This window comes from Nycticebus coucang, chromosome 2 (assembly GCF_027406575.1).
Source record: "Nycticebus coucang isolate mNycCou1 chromosome 2, mNycCou1.pri, whole genome shotgun sequence".
Classification (NCBI taxonomy): Eukaryota; Metazoa; Chordata; class Mammalia; order Primates; family Lorisidae; genus Nycticebus; species Nycticebus coucang.
In genome coordinates, this window is record NC_069781.1 from 163,475,908 (window position 1) to 163,493,937 (window position 18,030).

Below are 18,030 nucleotides of genomic sequence, written 5' to 3' on the forward strand. Positions count from 1 at the left end.
ATAACACATTTAAATTATGTTAATCAAAAAAATAAACAGAGTACAAAAAAAAAGAATATACTTACTGTGCTTTCAACTTCTTTTGAAAATAATTTAATTAAAAATTTAAAATTTAAAAATGTTCACAACACATCTAAGATCCTCTTGCTGCACAGCAGCTAAAAATCACTGGTCTATCCTCTTACAGTATGGAAAGTCATTCTGGTGGAATTAATTCTTAAGTTGCTATCTGGATATGTGGATGCCCTATGAAAAGAGCTCAGCTACCACAGAGTTGATGGTGACAGTAAATGAACTCACAGAATTCTAAAACTTAAGAACTGTTAGAGTCTCGAAGTTAACCACCTTCATGGCCCGGGTACGAGCTCATTAACCTAAGGACACAGAGACAGGGAATGGCAAGGCTGGGACTGGGAGTTGAAAGCAGACACTTGGTTCGTGGGCTGGGACCTTGACATTGCAAGTTTGAAAGGTTCAGCCTCCTAGCAATCTCTTTTCCTTGTGGGATATCAATTACCTTGTTCCTATTTTAAAAATTCTTTTCAAAACAAAGAAAAGGGGAAAAAGCAACTTGGCGATCATTTCGGTCAGCCTGTTCATGTGAGCACTTGCTAAAGAATTATAATCTCATCTAGCTGCTTCTTTCTCCTCTAGATTTCCTCTAGTCCAAAAGACTATCATTCCTGAACTGGCACATAACAGGTGTTCCATAAAGACAACCCGATGATATCAGCATTGAATGATCACATTCCTCAAAGCCCAAGAATGTAGGCCTTTCCCTCTCTCTCAGAGTCTACTCTGGATTTTGGTGAAGGCCCAAGTCAAGCCAGGTGTGAGGGCTGGGCCCTGGCAGTGAGCATAATTTCCATCTCCACATACAAAGTGAATCACCCAGACATGTTCGTCCATTGTACTTACCTTCTTCACCCATTGGAAACTTGCTGCCAATTTCTATAACACAATCCACCCATCTGATTGGTCACTCAACAAATGGCAATAGAAATGACATCACAGGGCCATGAAGCTGAAAACACAGTGATTTCTGCAAAAAAAAAAAAAAAGAAAAGAAGGAAAGAAAAGGAAGGAAGAAAGGAAGGAAGGAGGGAGGGAGGGAGGGGGGAGGGAAGGAAGGAGTAAAGAAAAGAAAAGAAAAGAGAAAAGATCGTTAACAACTAAGAGGTACCAGGAACCGATACACATTTCTATACTTCTAGACACAGCATATATACAGTTGAACCAGACAGACTTTTTTATTAGAAGATAACACTCCAAGTATGCAAAAAGGGAAATGCATTATTATAATTATGTGAAAAGTGGAAAATAAAAACTAGCCAAGGGTTTAGAGGTACTACAGCATGGTGTGATTATCCCTATGCACATTTGGTGCTTTGATAAGAAAGGTAAAAGGCAGCCCTGAGCTTCTTATGACATGCTGTGTACTTCACGTGTGTTTGCTCTAGCACTAACGACAAAAGTGTGTATGTTGGGGGATATGAAGCCTCATGGCCATTTTGTGTTAGAACCTATATGCTGAGTCCAGGGCAAAGCCTTCCCTCACAAAGGCAGACGCACTGTTCTGGTGCCACCAGGTCCCTGGGGCATGATGGCTTCAAGGATGAAGAGTGACGGTGGTGGTGACGGTGGTGACAGGAGATGCCATCCCCACTCCAGAAGACCAGAGTCTTGTCTCTCTCCTCCCTGCACTGCCTCGCACTCTGGAGTCTCTGTGTGGGGGCTGCACTCTAGCTGGATTCTAATCTGATTTAGCTTCATATCTCTCAAAATGTCTAACACATTCCCTCAGAAAGAGCTTCAGTTCAATGTATATTTGTTGAATGAAGGAAGAGAAGAAGGTGGAGAGTCCAAACAGCCACCGTCTGAGAACTGAGGCGCTAATCCAAGGTTGGCACCAGCTGGCACAGTGTCCCCAATGCACAGCAAAAAGGAGTTTTTGAATGTCCTTCATCTCCAGAGCTTCTGCCTTCTAGGAGTGACTCAGCCTTCACTAGGGCTTTCCCCAGATGCCTTCTTGACTTGACTTCAGGTCTTTCCAAACCCACCTTTCCTTGCCTCTTGCTTCCAATCAGCAGTCAAGTGCAAGACCTTGTGAAGGGCTTCTTATGGATAAATGGTAAATCTACTAACATTTGTTCATAGCACCCTGTTTTGTTCACTGTATGTAGTAAGGAGAATGATAAAGCTGTCCTCTTGTGTACCATCCCTCAAATGTCCAGGACAGATTACAAAAGGGTTTTCCCAGATACACACGGAGTCACGCAGGAAGAGTCACATGGAGCAGTTCACACAATACACAACAGACAAGGAAGGCCCTTACTTGGCAACTGGTTACACTGCCAGTCCCCCAAAATGGCACAGCCAGTAACCAAACCCACAAATACAGATGCCTTTTCCGTAGTCTCCTTCCACGTAAATCTGATCTGGCTCCGCATAGCCGATGAGACAGAAAAAGGGATGTTAGTTATATGAGCCATGTGGGAGAGACCACTGCCCTGATGGGCCAAAGCAGCAGAGTATGGAATCAATTTTCTTCTTTGTAAAGTTTTGGGTGACTTTGAGGACTCTCTCTGTCTCTTCTGCTATGCCACACAATGAGAAGATGGCAGTCTGCAATCCAGAAAGAGGATTATCCTTGAGCCTTAAGGTCTACTGGTATTTGCCTTGTTGTCTGAACTCACGCAGGACCTGTTACCCCTTTCTTCCTTCCGATTTCTCCCTTCTAAAACAGAGACGTCTAACCCAGTGTTTTGGAACCTTTTTTATCTCATGGCACACTTGAATCTATAGTTAAACTTCCCCAGCACACTTAAATTATGTTCATCAAAACAAAAGAGTTAAAGAAAGAGTATACTTACTGTGCTTTGAACTTCTTTAGAAAATAATCTAATTCATAATCTTTAAAAATATTTGAGCCACACCTACGAGCCTCCCATGCCATGCCAATGTGCCCCTCAGCACACTGGTTGAAAATCACTGGTCTAAGCTATGCCTGTCCCCACCGTATATACAGTGTCTCCCAAGTTACCCATAAAGTCACCATACATTTGGAATATGGGTAGCTAAATGTACTTTTATTTATAAAATATGTGCTATGAAATTTAATATAATATTTACAAAGTGTTCTCTACGTTTTGGCTACCTCTTTGTAAAGTTTTGAGCGACTTTTGGGACATCCTATATTTTGGAAGCACATAATTCATCTGGTTTCACAGGTTCACAGCCATGAATTTTGCCATAGAATGAATTGTATTTTGAGTCTCACCCATCCTGATTTATGTGGTATTTAGATGAGACTTTGGTGTTTATATTTTAAAGTTGATGCTAGACAATGTTAAGAATTTGGGGGCTGCTGGAAGAGAATAAATGTAGTTTGCATGCAAGAATGACTGAATTGGGGGAGGGGTCTGTGGTAGAGTGTTATGAACTGAATATTTGTGTCCCCCAAATCCATATGTTAAAGCCCTAACCCCCAGGTCAGCTACTATTTGGAGATGATTAGGTTTAGATGAGGTTACAGGAGTCCTAATCACAAGATTAGCATTAGAATCCTTTCTCTCTCTCTCTCTCTTTTTTTTTTTTTTTTTACAGATACCGTCTCATTCTGTTGCCCTGGGTAGAACTCTGCAATCATAGCTCACAGCAACCTCAACCTCTTGGGCTTAAGCAATCTTCTTGCCTCAGTTTCCTGAGCAGCTGAGACCACAGGCACCTGCCACAACACCTGGCTAGGTTTTCCATTTTTAGTTGAGACTTTTGCTCAGGCTGGTGTCGAACTCCTGAGCTCAGGTGATCCAGCCTCCTGGATCACCCCAGCCTCCCAGAGCTAGGATCTTTGTAAGACAAACAAGAGAAAGAAAGACCATTTAACAAGATATTTACAAAGTATTCTCTATGTGTTGGCCACCTCTTTGTAAAGTTTGAGTGACTTTTAGGACTCTCTCTCTTTCTCTCTACAATGCCATATGATTAAAAGATGGCAGAACGCAATCCAGAAAGAGGGTTTTCACCAGCAGTTGACTCTGCCAGTCTCCAGAACTTCAAGAAACAAATGTGTGCAGTTGAAGCTACCCTGTCTGTGGTATTTTGTTGTAGCAGCATGAGCTAACACAGGAACCTTGTAGTCTGTCTTGTGCTCTTTGCAATCTTTCACTGGGAGAACTTGTCTGCCGTGTCAAAAGTCCAACTACTCCACACCATGCTGTGAGGAAGCTCCAGCTGGACAGGTGGAGAAGCTGCGCAGATGGAGAGAGATGCCCAGCCCTGCAGGCTGAGGTGCCAGACAGATGAGCGCAGACGTCATCTGGCACACCACCCCCATTCAATCCTGCATGTGTGTGTCACCCCAGCTATCTGACTACATGGTAGGAGAGATGTTAAGTAAAAACCACCTACATTGGTTCACTTAACCCACAGGATTATAGAGATAAGGCATCCTTGTGATGAGACAAATTTCAGGGTGACATGTCACTCAGCAAGAGATAACTAGAATGTTATGACAGGAGTGGAAGAGACACCTGCCAGTGCCTCACCAAAGCATGACACAGTGAAGTTTGCAAATTCATCCTGGACGAAGTGCCACACACCTCATGACTGAGCATCACTATGGTCACCTTCAAAGTACTCCCCTTGGGAAGCTATGCCCTGATGCCAGCCCCCTTCAAAGCAATTTTGCAATTCTTTTTCTGGTCATCGGAGCTGTCTTCAAGGTCTGACAATGAAGTTTGCAAACTCAACCTAGAAAAAGCACTATACACCTCACTGCTGAATATTACAATGGTCACCTTCAAGGTACTTCTCTTGACTAGCTGAAGAGGATAGTGATATTCAGCAATGAGGTACTTAGCATTTCTTCCACCATGAGTTTGTAACTTCATTTTCCAACCTCCTATAATTACCCTGGGTATCACAAACCTTACTTCATCTCACAACTCAAAGGGGTCAAACTCTTGCTGAAGGAAGAGACAGCCAATAATTCCCAAAGCAGGGTCAGAACCAATCCTGCAGTGTAGACTTCACAGCCCATGTTCCCTCTGCTCTCCTTTCCAATATACTATTAATAATGCAGCTCTTACTGTGGCCAGCATGTGTAAAAAGTTTACTTCCCAAATCAGTAAAACATTCCTTGAACCCCCTCAAATTGGCTTGCATTCTGTACTCCCTTGAAAAACATTCCCTATAAAACTCCTTTCACCAAAAGCCCTCCCAGTCAATCAAAAGCTTGGGATAGGGGGAGTGAAGGCCAAAATACTGAATTATCCATGATAATTGCAAACATTTGAGAAACAGGAATTATGGATTCTGTAAGTGTTATGTTACCACGTTTCTCAGGAAAGAAAAGAAAATGAGCATGAGAAATCTAAGTTGCTTTTGTGCTTTCGGGGGAGTTCTTAAGGCACTGAGGGTTGCACGGGCAGACTACAGATCTATTTCTGCATTAGCCTTCTTGCTTGGAATGTTCTTTTTTCCTCTGGCTTTCCCACCATCTTGAGACTCCCCCCAGTGTCCCCTTGCGAGCTAAGAAACTACAATCCGGACTTGCTGCACCTGCCCCTTAGCTCACTCTCAGTCCATCTCTCCTTGATTTTCCCAGGTCTGTGCACCATCGCCAGCTGCCTTCAGAAGAAGTCACACTGTCCTCTCCCAGCCTCACCCATCCCTGTGTTTGATCCAGCAAAGCATGGAGCATCTTCAGGACATATATGCTAGCCACCGCCATATATAATTCCAGAGAGACTGAGAAATCAGGAAGAACATCATCAAAGGAAATACTTGGGGATTTACCAAAATCAAAGAGAAAAACCAGGGAAGGATGTGGGCGTGACTGGTGCACCTCCCTGCGGCTGAGCTGATAGCACGTGAGGCTCGGTACATGCAGGGCCACGTGCTTCCTTTGGCTGCCTCCCCTCTGTTAGGCTCTCTACTGACATGGAAGGAGTTGCCATCAAAGGAGATAGTGACAGTTCCACTTTCCAGATGGAGAAACCGAGGCTGGGGAGTGCATGCCCAAGTGCACACAGAATGAAAATGGCATGGCGCAGAGCATGAACAAGTCTGCTCCTTCTCTGTCACCTTGAAGAACCCGCAAGCAGACTCAACTCCCAGGGCAAATCATGCCCGTTCCTGCAGTGTGTAACCACAGATATTTTCTACTTTTTGGTAAAATATCACAACAAGAAATTTCAGATAGCTTCGAATAGAGGTGCTTAAAACACACTATATGTAAGTGTTTACATTTTGCTATTGTATAAACAAGTAAAACGTTAGGCTTTTGAAACTTTCATAGAAGAATTTAAGCAATGCACTTTGCAGAAGGTCTAGAAACCGGCTGCTTTGTCGGTGTTGCTCCCACTAATTTTTGTGCTCTGTGTGTGGAGGAAGCCACACATATGCAGACAGCCCTGGGTGCCTGCAGACGGGGGCTCCTTCTTCTTTTGGGTGGGGGAGTCGCAAGCTCTTGACATTGTCGAAGGGATGGTATTGAGCTCAGTTAATAAGCACCACTTGTTTTTTTCTTTCCTGTTATTCCCAATGTTCCAAACCATATGGCAAAGCATACTTTTTAGAAGATAGGTTTGTAGATTGTGAAATTTTGACAAACTGTGGGAAGCCATAAGCTATCAAGTGTGAGAGAACAGGACTTAACATCTGAGCCTTGCCTTTCCAAGTTAGTCTGACTTTAGGCCAATAAGAACTTTCTTTTCTTTTCTTTTTTTTTTAGACAGAGTTTCACCTTGTTACCCTCACTACAGCGCCATGGCAGCATAACTCATAACAACCTCAAACTCTTGGACTCAAGCCACTCTTTGCCTCAGCCTCCCAAGTAGCTGGGACTACAGGCGCCTGCCACAATGCCTGGCTATTTTCAGAAACAGAGTCTCACTCTGGCTTAGGCTGGTCTGGAACTCCTGAGCTCAAGTAATCCACCCTCCTCATCCTCTGTGCTGGGATTACAGGCATGAGCCACTGTGCCGGGCCTAGCAAGAACTTTCTGAGCCTCAGTTTCCTCACTATGAAATAGTGATGGTAATGACTACTTTTGGAGGATTATTGTAAAAAATAGTGATGATCAATACTATCGTTTCATTTACAATGAAAAATCAATAGCTGTGATTATGAAAGATACACATCACACTTTTATAATCCCACATTTTACACCTGGCTTTTCAAGGCTTCTAGTCTCTTTATCAGGCCTGGACAATGTCGTATTCAGCTGCTGCCTGAGCCTCCTGACTGTCCACTGGCCGTCAGGTACTTTTATGGTATGCCTGATATTCACAAAGCTCTATGATAGACGCCTAAGCATTTACCTAGAACTGATATTGGCATGTTTGCATATATTAATACGTAATCACACAACATAGAATTAATCTATAAGCACTTCCACAATATGTTTGCATATATTAATACGTAATCACACAACATAGAATTAATCTATAAGCACTTCCACACCATATTTTTTTTTCAGGTGAGGAAATTGAGTCTCCAAGAAGTTCAGAGCGGCCTGAAAGTTCACTAGCTCTGCTTCTACTTCTCCCGCTGTGTGGCTAAGGGCTGCCAGCTGCTCGCAGCTCAGGCCTCCCTGCAAAGTCCAAGACTGGCGACTCCCTGCCTGGACAGGGGATGAGGCCTGACATCTATCTGTAATTACAAGAAAACATCCGTAAAGAGTTTCTTGGCTCCAAGTGGATTTGACACAGTGGCCTTTTAAATCAAACTCTTACCACGATTATCTTTATTTTGCTTTAGTAGTTTTTCTAAGTAAGCCATGCTTTCAGAGGCAGCTAATATAAAGTGACAACCTTCACCATTTTCCAAAGCGCCGATGGACGGGCGTAGAGAGAGTCCATTGTCACCATGGTAATTACTGCACAGTACCTGACGGCCAATGGACGGTCAGGAGGCTCAGGCAGCAGCTGAATCCGACATTGTCCGGGCCTGATAAAGAGACTAGAAGCCTTGAAAAGCCAGGGAGCGGGATCTCACAGCTCTCTCCCTGGGCCCTGAAAGGCCCATTGTGCTGCCACCATAAATTCTGGGTTCCCCAGGCACTTGACAACTGAAGCCAGGGACAATAGAATTCTTGTGTCCAACAAAACACTCCTTGTCCAATGCAGGTCTTATCGGCCGCATTTACAAATGTCTTTCGTTGTACCCAAATAATTCCCTATTAGAAGGGCTATTGGGAGCAGAACTAAATAAATATTCACAGCCTTTGTCATATCTTTGGGAAATGAATAAACAAACAGTCATCTAGCATATGAGCAAAGCTCCCGCTTACTCACGACATTTTATCCCGATTTCTTGCCCAGAGTATGTAGTTTCACTTTCTCCCATTAACATGTTAGCAACCACAGTGCTGGAAGGTCCAGTTTTATTTGCCATCTACTACACGCCACTGGTACCACACTGCCTTAATGCTGCTACGTGCATATTTTTAAAAAATTAATCCTTCCCAACAGCAGTAAGAGAGGCTTGTTTTATTCCATTCCTTCCTCCCCAAAGAGGAGGGAATTAAACCTCACAGACATTAAGGAATTTCCCCAAGATAACTAAGCTAATTAGTTGCAGAATGGGAATTCCAATTTAGATTTCTCGTCTCCAAAGATTCCTCCCTTCCCACTTTCCCCTGATGACTTTTCTACTGAATAAAAAAGGAATCAAAAATCAGAATAGGGGGCAGAGCCTGTGGCTCAAAGGGGTAGGGCGCCATCCCCATATGCCAAAGGTGGCAGGTTCAAACCCAGCCCCAGCCCCAGCCAAAAACTGAAAAAAAAAAAAAAAAAAAAAGTCAGAATAAGGGGGAAAAAAACCAAACACATCCTCTATACAAGTGGCGATATATATATTGAGCCCATTATCTTGTTATAGAGTCTGAGAACCACAAGAACACAAGAAGAATGAAAAGTCTTTCTCTAAGAAAGCATATTTTATTTTTGTCCTAAAGTGCTAGCAATTTTATGTTCTAACATTTTAAGGGCTCGGGGGAGGTGGCATGCAAACACAAATAAATACAACCAAGCATGAGGGAAGAATAGCCAGTCAATTAGTCAAGTTTTAGAAGAATTGCCAGGCCGCCAGTGTGTGCACCATCCCATATGCTCAAGAACATTCACCTCATCTTCTACAGTTTCTTTTATTTTTACCTATTTATCTTCTTGTGGATAAATATGTGTTAAATATATTTGTATCTAAGCAATGCATATGGCAAAACAGAACCTCCTTTCTCTGTCGAATACCTATAAGCACAGCAAGTTTTACATAAAAATATTGACAATATGAAAACTCTAAAAGGTTTCCTACCAGGTCAGGAGATGTCCACGTTCATTGGCACAGCTTATGACTCTCTCCCTGGTCTTCCCAGGGCCACCCTCACCCGGCTATCTCCTTCCCCCTTCAGTAACCTTACTTTTCCCTCCTCTGAACTTTTCCCTTTACCATCAGCATAACTTTGAGAGAAACTTCCTTCACTTCTGGTGTGAACTCAGAGGGCTTCAGCACCCACTTACTCAGCACTTACTTACTCTACTTGCTTTTTAATATCCCCCACAGGTAGAGCTCTTTCTTACTAAGGCTATTTGTCCCTTCTAATTTTGCATCCAAGGAAGCCATGACCTATTTAAGGACAGTAATCACATCTCACACTCATGTTTATCTGGCCTTCATCAGGACACTGCTAACCCTTTGGAGGGTGGCTTATTGGAGAAAATAGCTAAGTGGTAGTAGTTAAAGAAAGAACAAATGTAAAACTCCATTTTTTTAAAATGTTAAAACATTGAAAATATTTATTGCCTTTGTATCTACTTGGTCTCAAATGACAGGTATAATTTGTAATTTGTTTTCAAGAACTGTAATGATATATTCGCTTGGCCTAAATTATTCAGCCTTGATAAGTGCAAGCACTGTTTGTTTTATACAATAGTTAAAATCAGCAGCGTAAACTCTCATTTTGCAAACAATTGGCTATTAACAAGGAGAGACAGAGGGAACCCAGGACGTATTTTCTAGCGGGCATTAAATGCCTGTGTTTGTGCAAGAGTTAAGTTTGGAAAAGTGTGATCGACATTTTCTAAATGCTTCACATGCCAAATAAAGCATTTAATCATCTTTGGGGATTTAAGCCATGAATACAATCATGTACAATGATGCTAATTCTCTCTGCATTTCTGTATCCCTTGGAGGTGGGGGTTACCTAAACACAACTTAATACAAGCAGGCAAGGATGATCACTAACATTTATTGGGAGTTTGCAATGAGCCAGGCCCTGGGCTAAGTACTCCCCTAGAATGTATAATTTAACCTTGTAAGTCAGGCACTATGGTTGGCTTTATTTCATAACTTGGAAACTGAGGTACAAAAAAAATGAGTAAAGTTGCCCTCAATCACAAAGCTATTAACCAGTGAAGCCAGAATTCGAGCACAGGCAGTTTGAATCTATAGCAATTCCCCTAACATGCTATACTCAATTGCATTCTTCAGATATCAAAAGGGCACTAAGTTAGGGAAGTAGCCTAATGATGTAAAAGAAACTAGTCAGAGGGAGCAGCCACCCACGTCAAAGGAGAATCCACAAATGTGATGAAAAATGACAAGAACTTTTGACCACAGCTAAGGTCTGAGACATATCGTCAACACGTCATCAAATCTGGGCAACTTCCAGACAGCCAAGGAATGAACTTACTTGCACAATTCTGGAATATGCCCTTCCCAATAGTCACAAAGTCAGAGAAGTGTTGCAAACACATACGCACACAGGCACAGACACACACACACACACATTGCCGAGTTGTTGTCACACACCAGAACAGTCACAACCCAGTACTACTTTTTCACACACAGTAGGGGAAGCAAATTGCACTGTCTGTAGCAATAAGGATTGAGTTGTGATGCAATAGGAGGCAGCTCTCTCTGGGGCCATTATGCTCAGAAAGAAACAAAACAAGATTTCTCAAAATTAAGAGGGCATGTCCCTTTGCAATGCAAAATCAAGTTAAGGAGAAAAAAATGCCATTTTGCTCTTTACCTCTTCTCAGACACTTATTCTGAAGATGCAAGCTATGCAAATTCAAACCGTCTGCAAGCTTCACGGGGACCAGCAGCATCTATGTTCTCCTGCCCACTGTCTGTCAGGGCTGCAGAGGCACAGTAAGTACAGACAGGAAGCCTTGACAGTGTGGCCTCACCTACTTGCAAGTGCTTCAGAAGCGCTGCAGTGAGCCACGACTGTGATTTTGTTCATGCAGAAATTTGAATTGGGCCACAGAGGGGCTGAGGAGAGCCAGGGAGGGAGCGGAGCGATGCTCCTCACACCTCGCTGAGTGCACTGGGTTGGGGGAGCACCCAGTTAAACTGTTTCAGTTTCAGTTTGCTGCACTTTATTGGCGGGAGAACATTCTTCACTGGCATGTACACATTTTGACATTTTTGAAGATCTTGGGAAAAGTCACTTGTCAGGATGGAGAATCTACTGCACCCATCGGAGGCTTTCCCTGGGCTGTTCCCCCATGATCTACCTTCAAGTCACACACAGAGGCACATGCACATCCTCAAAGATCTAGGAACCCCTTATCTTTTTCATTTTCTAAGTTCCTTGAATGGTTCTTTTTAATAATTCCATCATTAAGAACTGAGAATGAAAAAAAAAAAACATTTAAAAAAACCAATACATTTTCAATAGTTGTGCAGAGTTGAGCCATGTCATCCACTTGGACTTGGGTCATGAATGTGAAAATAACAGACAAAGGATCCGGTTTGTACGTGAATGAAGTATGTAGGCAAATCAGAGGCTCAAAGGTTTGAGGAGGTTTTCTTCTGCAATATTCATCATTTATTTCTCTACTTTACATCTTCAGCCAAGAAAATCAAGCTGGATTTTGAAACAGATTTTGTGTGTGGGTGAGTTCTCTTGTCTTTAGTGTTTGCAATTGTATGATACATACAGAGAGTATGGGCATGTGTGTTAAAACACCACACACACACACTACTCTCCAGTTAATCATTCATCTCCGGGAATATTTCAGCCATGCTTCTTATTAGTAAGTATTTGAATTTTGCATTGGGTACCAGGGTTGATTTGATAGATGGTGAGGTTCTTTTTCACTCTGAGATTACATAAGTTTGTAATTGGAATAATCAGCTCCCTGGCTAGCACCCCACCTCTCTCCATCCATGCTCTGACCACACACCGGGGAGCACTCTCCTAACTGTGGGTGCCTCTCCCGTGCCCGGCATGAGTCTGTGATGTATGGGTCCACCAGGGTACCATGATGAAGGCAGTCTTTAAGGGGACATCACATGTGCAGGAGACTTTAAGGGCAAGAGGAAGGGTCACTCACAGGGTGATGCAAAGGCTCATCTGGGTTTCAGAGTCTCTGACGAGGGGTTGCCTCGGAGAAAGCACAGAAAACTCTGTCCAGGAGCCAAACCAAGTGTCCACGTCACTCATCAAGCAGAGGGGACGCAGACAGGCCACCTTGTGGAGTTACACAGACCTCGCCAGGGGATGAGGCCCCTACTGGGGTGAGGCACTCTGACGCCAGCACGCTGCTTCTCGTCTGGGCCTCTCTGATTCCTCAGCTCTGTGACTGAGGACTCTATTTCCTTACCTATAAAATGGGTATCCTAACCCATCATAGAGCTGTGGTCAGGACAAATGAGACAACATGTATGAATTATGCTATCGTTTCTAGCATATATGTAGTATCTGCTGTTCACTAAATAGTAGTCAACATCATGGTCCAAAATTATCAGTGTTCTATTGCAAAGACTTATTATAAAGAAATTAGTGCAGTGCCTGATAAAACAGAGCCCAACAAATTGCCATAATTATTATTGGCAGAATATGACAACGGATCAGGAAATAGAGAAGTACCTTTCCAATTCTCTTCACTCCTGATCTTAGCAACGAGAAAGTCTCTATTTGCCGTGATTGCTGAACTGTATTTTAACAAAGAGAAAGCAGGAAAGCAGGCTGAGGCTCAAAGTAGATTCAGTTATATTGATTCCTATTAATTATATCCAGGGTTTTTTTTTGGGGGGGGGGCTGCCTAATATTTATAGCAAGAGGTACTGGTTTGCCATCCATGATGGGGATATAATTTTCTTCCAAAATAAATTAAGAAAAGCAATAAGCACAATGTGTCAAAATGAAAGGTAGTATTAATAAATAACAGTGTGGGGGATGCCCAGATATTGTTGAAGACAAAATTGAAATGACTGAAGGGTGGGGGACACAGATCCAACACCCCACAGTTATTATACATATAGGGAGACTGCGGCACAGGGGGGAAACAACTCAGGGGCCACAGATCCTGCCTGGGGTCTTGGTTCAGATCTTCATCAGTACCACCTGCCAGGACAAGGTATGAGAGGGGATTGCAAGAAATGATGGCAGTTCTCTTCCAAGGACAGAGAGTCAAATGCCAATCCCCACCTAGTGACAGAGGAGGGAGCAGAGTCTAATATCTCTCTAGGAAACTGGGTCTTCATGAGGATGAAACTAGGTTAAAGACCCAACCACTGAGCCACACCCCACCTGGTACCCTTCGTGAGTCACATTATGCATTTCACCAATGCACTGCTTTATTCCAAAGGGAATTTAAGGCCACCTATAAGGAATGATTACACACAGTACAGAAGCATGTAATACTTTTTACATAATGAAAACACTTGGTAAAGAGAAATAGGGGCATGAAATAATTTAGATGAAAGTGCAGAAGCAAAGCATGACCTAAGAAGTCACATTCTTGAGGTTGCAATGGCTGCATCACTCAAGGGGTCAGGGATATGTGACCGGCACAGAACCACGATGCCCATGACGTTCAAACCGTTTCCCATTTGGATCGCAGCCACTCCAGACACTGATGCCAGCACATAATTTATCCCATTGGTTCTCCCAAAGACAACCTTGTGTAAGTAAACAAGTAGCATCCTTAGGTAAACAAATTGGAAATGGAATTGCTGGGCATCGTAGGAGGATAGCGCTGGCCCACAAAGGATACAGAACGTCCTCTAGAAACTCAGCAGTGGTCTAACCCAGTGACTTTTACTAACTCTTCTTAGCAAAGACTGAGTATTCCCAGGGTATCCAGCAGGCTGCTGCAGGGGCTGAGGTGGGGTGGGGAGAGATGAGGTGAGGAGAGGCAGAGGGACGTTTCTCAAATTCCTACCACTTTCCACATTCTCCTATTTCATCTATAAATGCTCTTTTTTCCCCATTCTATATGTTTCAGGGTGTGGGGAAAAGATTTTGTGTATAAAAATCTGCATAAAATCCATGGAATCAAGAGGGGAAAAAATAGAAACAATGAATCCAAGAGTTAAATGACTTCTATGAATTTTTACAGAGCCTCCTTCTGAACAGATGTACACGCTTAGATGTGTGCAGATGTAAAAGAACATCAGATGATGAGGCCCTATGCAAACGCACAGGACATGAAGTAAACAGATTGCATATTTGGAAGAAGGGACTTGCAGGGGCGTGAAAAGGGAGGGGTATTAGTGTAGTAGTACAGTGTGATTTCAAGGGAGGAAGATCCACCATTCCTGCACTGGAATGTCACCTTCTCCGCAGCCTGATCCATTCACTTATTTAATAGTTACATATCAAGCATCTTGTGTATCAGTCTCTTTGCAGAGCTAAGCAAGTAGAATTGAGAGCCATGTTAAGGAGACAGAGCAAGGAAGGAGGGAGGGAAGGAGAGAGGGAGAGAAGGGAAAAAAGGGGCTGAAAATGAAAGAGAGAGGGAGGGAGGAAGGACAGGGAACCGGCAGGTAAAGTAGTCAGGGGAGTGAGGGTCCTAAATCTTTCCTGCCTCTCTTCTCTTCCCCAACACCCGGGGGGCAGTGCCACATCCAGAATAAATGCAGCGTTCAGAGGACGCAAGTGATGAGAAGAGTGAAGAGAACCCAAAATAAGACATTACTAAAGGATGAAAAAAAGGAGAGATGACAACACGATTGGATCTATGAGACTCTATTTTTAGCAGCCTTAAGAAGACTCTCCTAGTGACCTTGCCAAATCGTGATGCAAAGGGGGTTGATGAAAGCTCTCTCAACCTTCCCTTGGAAGTCCGCTCATTACCAGGTCATTTCTGAAGACTCATCATCTAAAACCCTCTAACCTCATCAATGGACTAATCCTAACAGTTTGACCTGAAAGTGAGCAAATGGATCAACGTGAACAGTTTTCTGCCTTTCTAGTTGTTTTTCCTGAAGAAACGTTAAAGACCAGTTAGCTTTCCTAAGCAGTTAGTTTTACTTTCTTTATTGCTTCTGTTCTTTTGTCCTCAATTTAAATGTCACCCATTCCCAGAAATGAGAAAAATGCTCACAGCAACAAAGAAAGATGCTGGCTTTCAACATGATCTTACTTATTTAAATTATAAAATATAGCAAAATAACAAGACATGATACAATTCTGATATTAACTAATTTTAGACTTCCCGATGTATGTTTCAACTATTCTAATTTCATTAGGAAAATGGAGCATTAGAGATTTACAGACTAACTCCAAATAGAGTAACCAACATGAAGTAATGACCTTGTAGATAGTGCAATTCTCTTAGTAATCCTCTTAAATTTCACTGATGGCGGACAAGATTCACCTGCTTATATTCACAAATGGTCAGAATTGTCTTGCTGTAACAGGAGAATGTTTAAGTAAAACACAATATACGCCCTGCATGGAAGGACAAGCTTCCCCCAAAGTTATAATTCTACGATTGTAAAGAAATAAGGAAAAATACTTTGGACTACCTCAACATGGTTTGTTACAAAATAAAATCTCAATAACAATAATGCAAAAATATCCCTAAGTTGAATATTGAAAGAACGAAATAAAGATGAGATTTATATGTCAGAATGAATGAATTACAAATGAATTAATGAATTTCCCCCTCTTTGTCATCATTTCTTATATATGGCCCAAAGTGTTATTGGTTCTAGAACCAAATTTGTAATCTCATAAAGTTTCATCATGCAACATGAAGTATCTCTTTTGGTGCACGGATACTTAAGTTGGCTAGATGCAAAGTGAGCCAGGGGTAATGACTGCTGAGTACTCTCTACTACTTTCTTGTACAGACAGAAAAAAAAAAAAAAAAAAAAAAAGAAAGAAAAACACAAACAAAAAAAAAAACTACTCTGGTCAAAGATACCAAAAGGAAGAGCAAGCCAATTTACTGCAAAATAGAAACAGGAAAATAGTTTCCTATGTGAAATGACTGAATCATCGAAGTGTCAAATTAAATATTGATGCCATCATTTGAGTCTAAAATACCCTCTGTTGATAGGAGAATCCAAGAAGGGAGGTGAGCAACTACCAAAGCGCTTGCATGAGCAGGAACGCCCTTCATCTCACCCAATTTACTCATCCAGCACACACCAGCTGGCCACCAATCCTATGGCTGGGAAGGAGGGACACAGGGATGAAAAAGCTCGCACCCTCACCACGAATGAGCTTGCATTGTATCTAACTGTGGCTTCTGACCTTAAACCTGGATGGAATTACCCAAGCGATTTGCCACCTTGCTCAGAATAAATTGGAAAATGGCCCAACCCACCTGCAGATCGGGGCTGCTGAGTCCAAGTTCAGGCCCTGCCATTGGGTGACTACAGGAAACCCTTTTTGCCACTTACAGCCTCAGTTAGCTCATATGATCAATCAGGAGATGAGTAAGCTTAATATCTTAGAAAGTGAGACGCTTCGCTGTTCTATGGGCAACAAACTTCTTTGAACCCAGTATTTCCACAGACGTCCCATTTGCCAGAAGCTGTGGAACAAAGAAAGAGCACAGGACATGCCTCGTGGCCCAAAACACAAACATCCAGCAAGAAAGAGAAGAAATGAATGCGGGGAGCAGGTGCCTGTAATCCCCCTGGGTGGGAGTTTGAGAGTCTGACTATCCTAGGTTCAAATCCCTACCTTGTCATTAAATGTGTGATTTTGAGCCAGAGACCCAAGCCGCAGTTTCCACACCTAAAAAACAGCATCTCTAATGTCAGACTCTCAGGAATGTTCTGAAGATGAAAAGAGGGTGCATACAGAAGGCGCCTGGCACCTCTCCAAACCCACAGTGGAAGCTCCATGAATTTTACCCAAATTAAAATGAGTTAACAGGAATATTATTATGCATTGGAAATCCCCGCAAAGACTGAATCTTATTCATTTTCCCGTTCCCAGCACCTGGTGTAGGTCAGACACATAGAAAGTGCTCAGTAAACAAGTAAATGTTAACTCTGATTAACTCATACTGATGAGAAGCTCTGATTGGCAATTAGGTATGATTAATTAAAAGTGGGTAAAAGAATTGGTTATCACTTTATAAATGCAATTTGTTTGGGGAGTGTATATTTCAAAACGCAAGGTAAGATGCAAATGAAAAGGTCATAGACTCCAGGATGCACTAAAAAAAAAAAAAATTAAAAAGAAAGAAAAAGAAACACCCTCCCCCACGGCTCGTGAGATCAGCAGAGACATGAGCCAAACGCATAAGTCACGGCCCAGCAACGCGGCGGCGGGGCCAATCAGAGGTCTGCGCTGTCCTCGTCACTGTCCTGACTGGACTCTTCATTCGCTGAACCAACAGTTCAAAAGGTTCTTTGAGTAACTAACTCCTCGGTGCCCTTTAGCAGAAGACAGGCAAACAGAGCTGACACCAAGAGCAGAAAATGTGAGAAGCTGCGCTCGAGAGAAAGTGCTCCCAGCGGAAAATGAAAGGAGGTCAAGTTTGGAAAACCAGCAAAGCCATTAACTACTGCACACAAAGCCACCGGACTGCTTTCCAAAGGCAAAGTCCCCACAAGACAGCGGAACGCACCAGCTCCACTAGAGCGAGGCGTAACATTCACAGACGCACACACGCAAACTCACACGTGCACGTGCGCGTACGCCAACACAGGTGTGCGTGCACGCGCGCCCGGGAGGTCAGAATGACTCAAAAATAACAGAGGCCACTTCGAGTCCCAAGGAACACACTGTTAGGATCCGTTTGTCATCATGAGCAAGGGGTTACG

At 42.8% G+C, this 18,030-nt stretch overlaps 1 protein-coding gene across 4 annotated transcripts in view; it reads right to left on the reverse strand.

Moving 5' to 3' along the window:
* Positions 1 to 18,030, reverse strand: part of CDH11 (cadherin 11) — a 165,626-nt gene that overhangs the window by 97,343 nt on the left and 50,253 nt on the right. For all 4 annotated transcript variants that reach the window (XM_053603293.1, XM_053603305.1, XM_053603284.1 and 1 more), the window contains exon 2: positions 919 to 1,042. The gene's annotated coding sequence lies outside the window, so the exon portion shown is untranslated. The remainder of the gene's footprint in view (positions 1 to 918; positions 1,043 to 18,030) is intronic.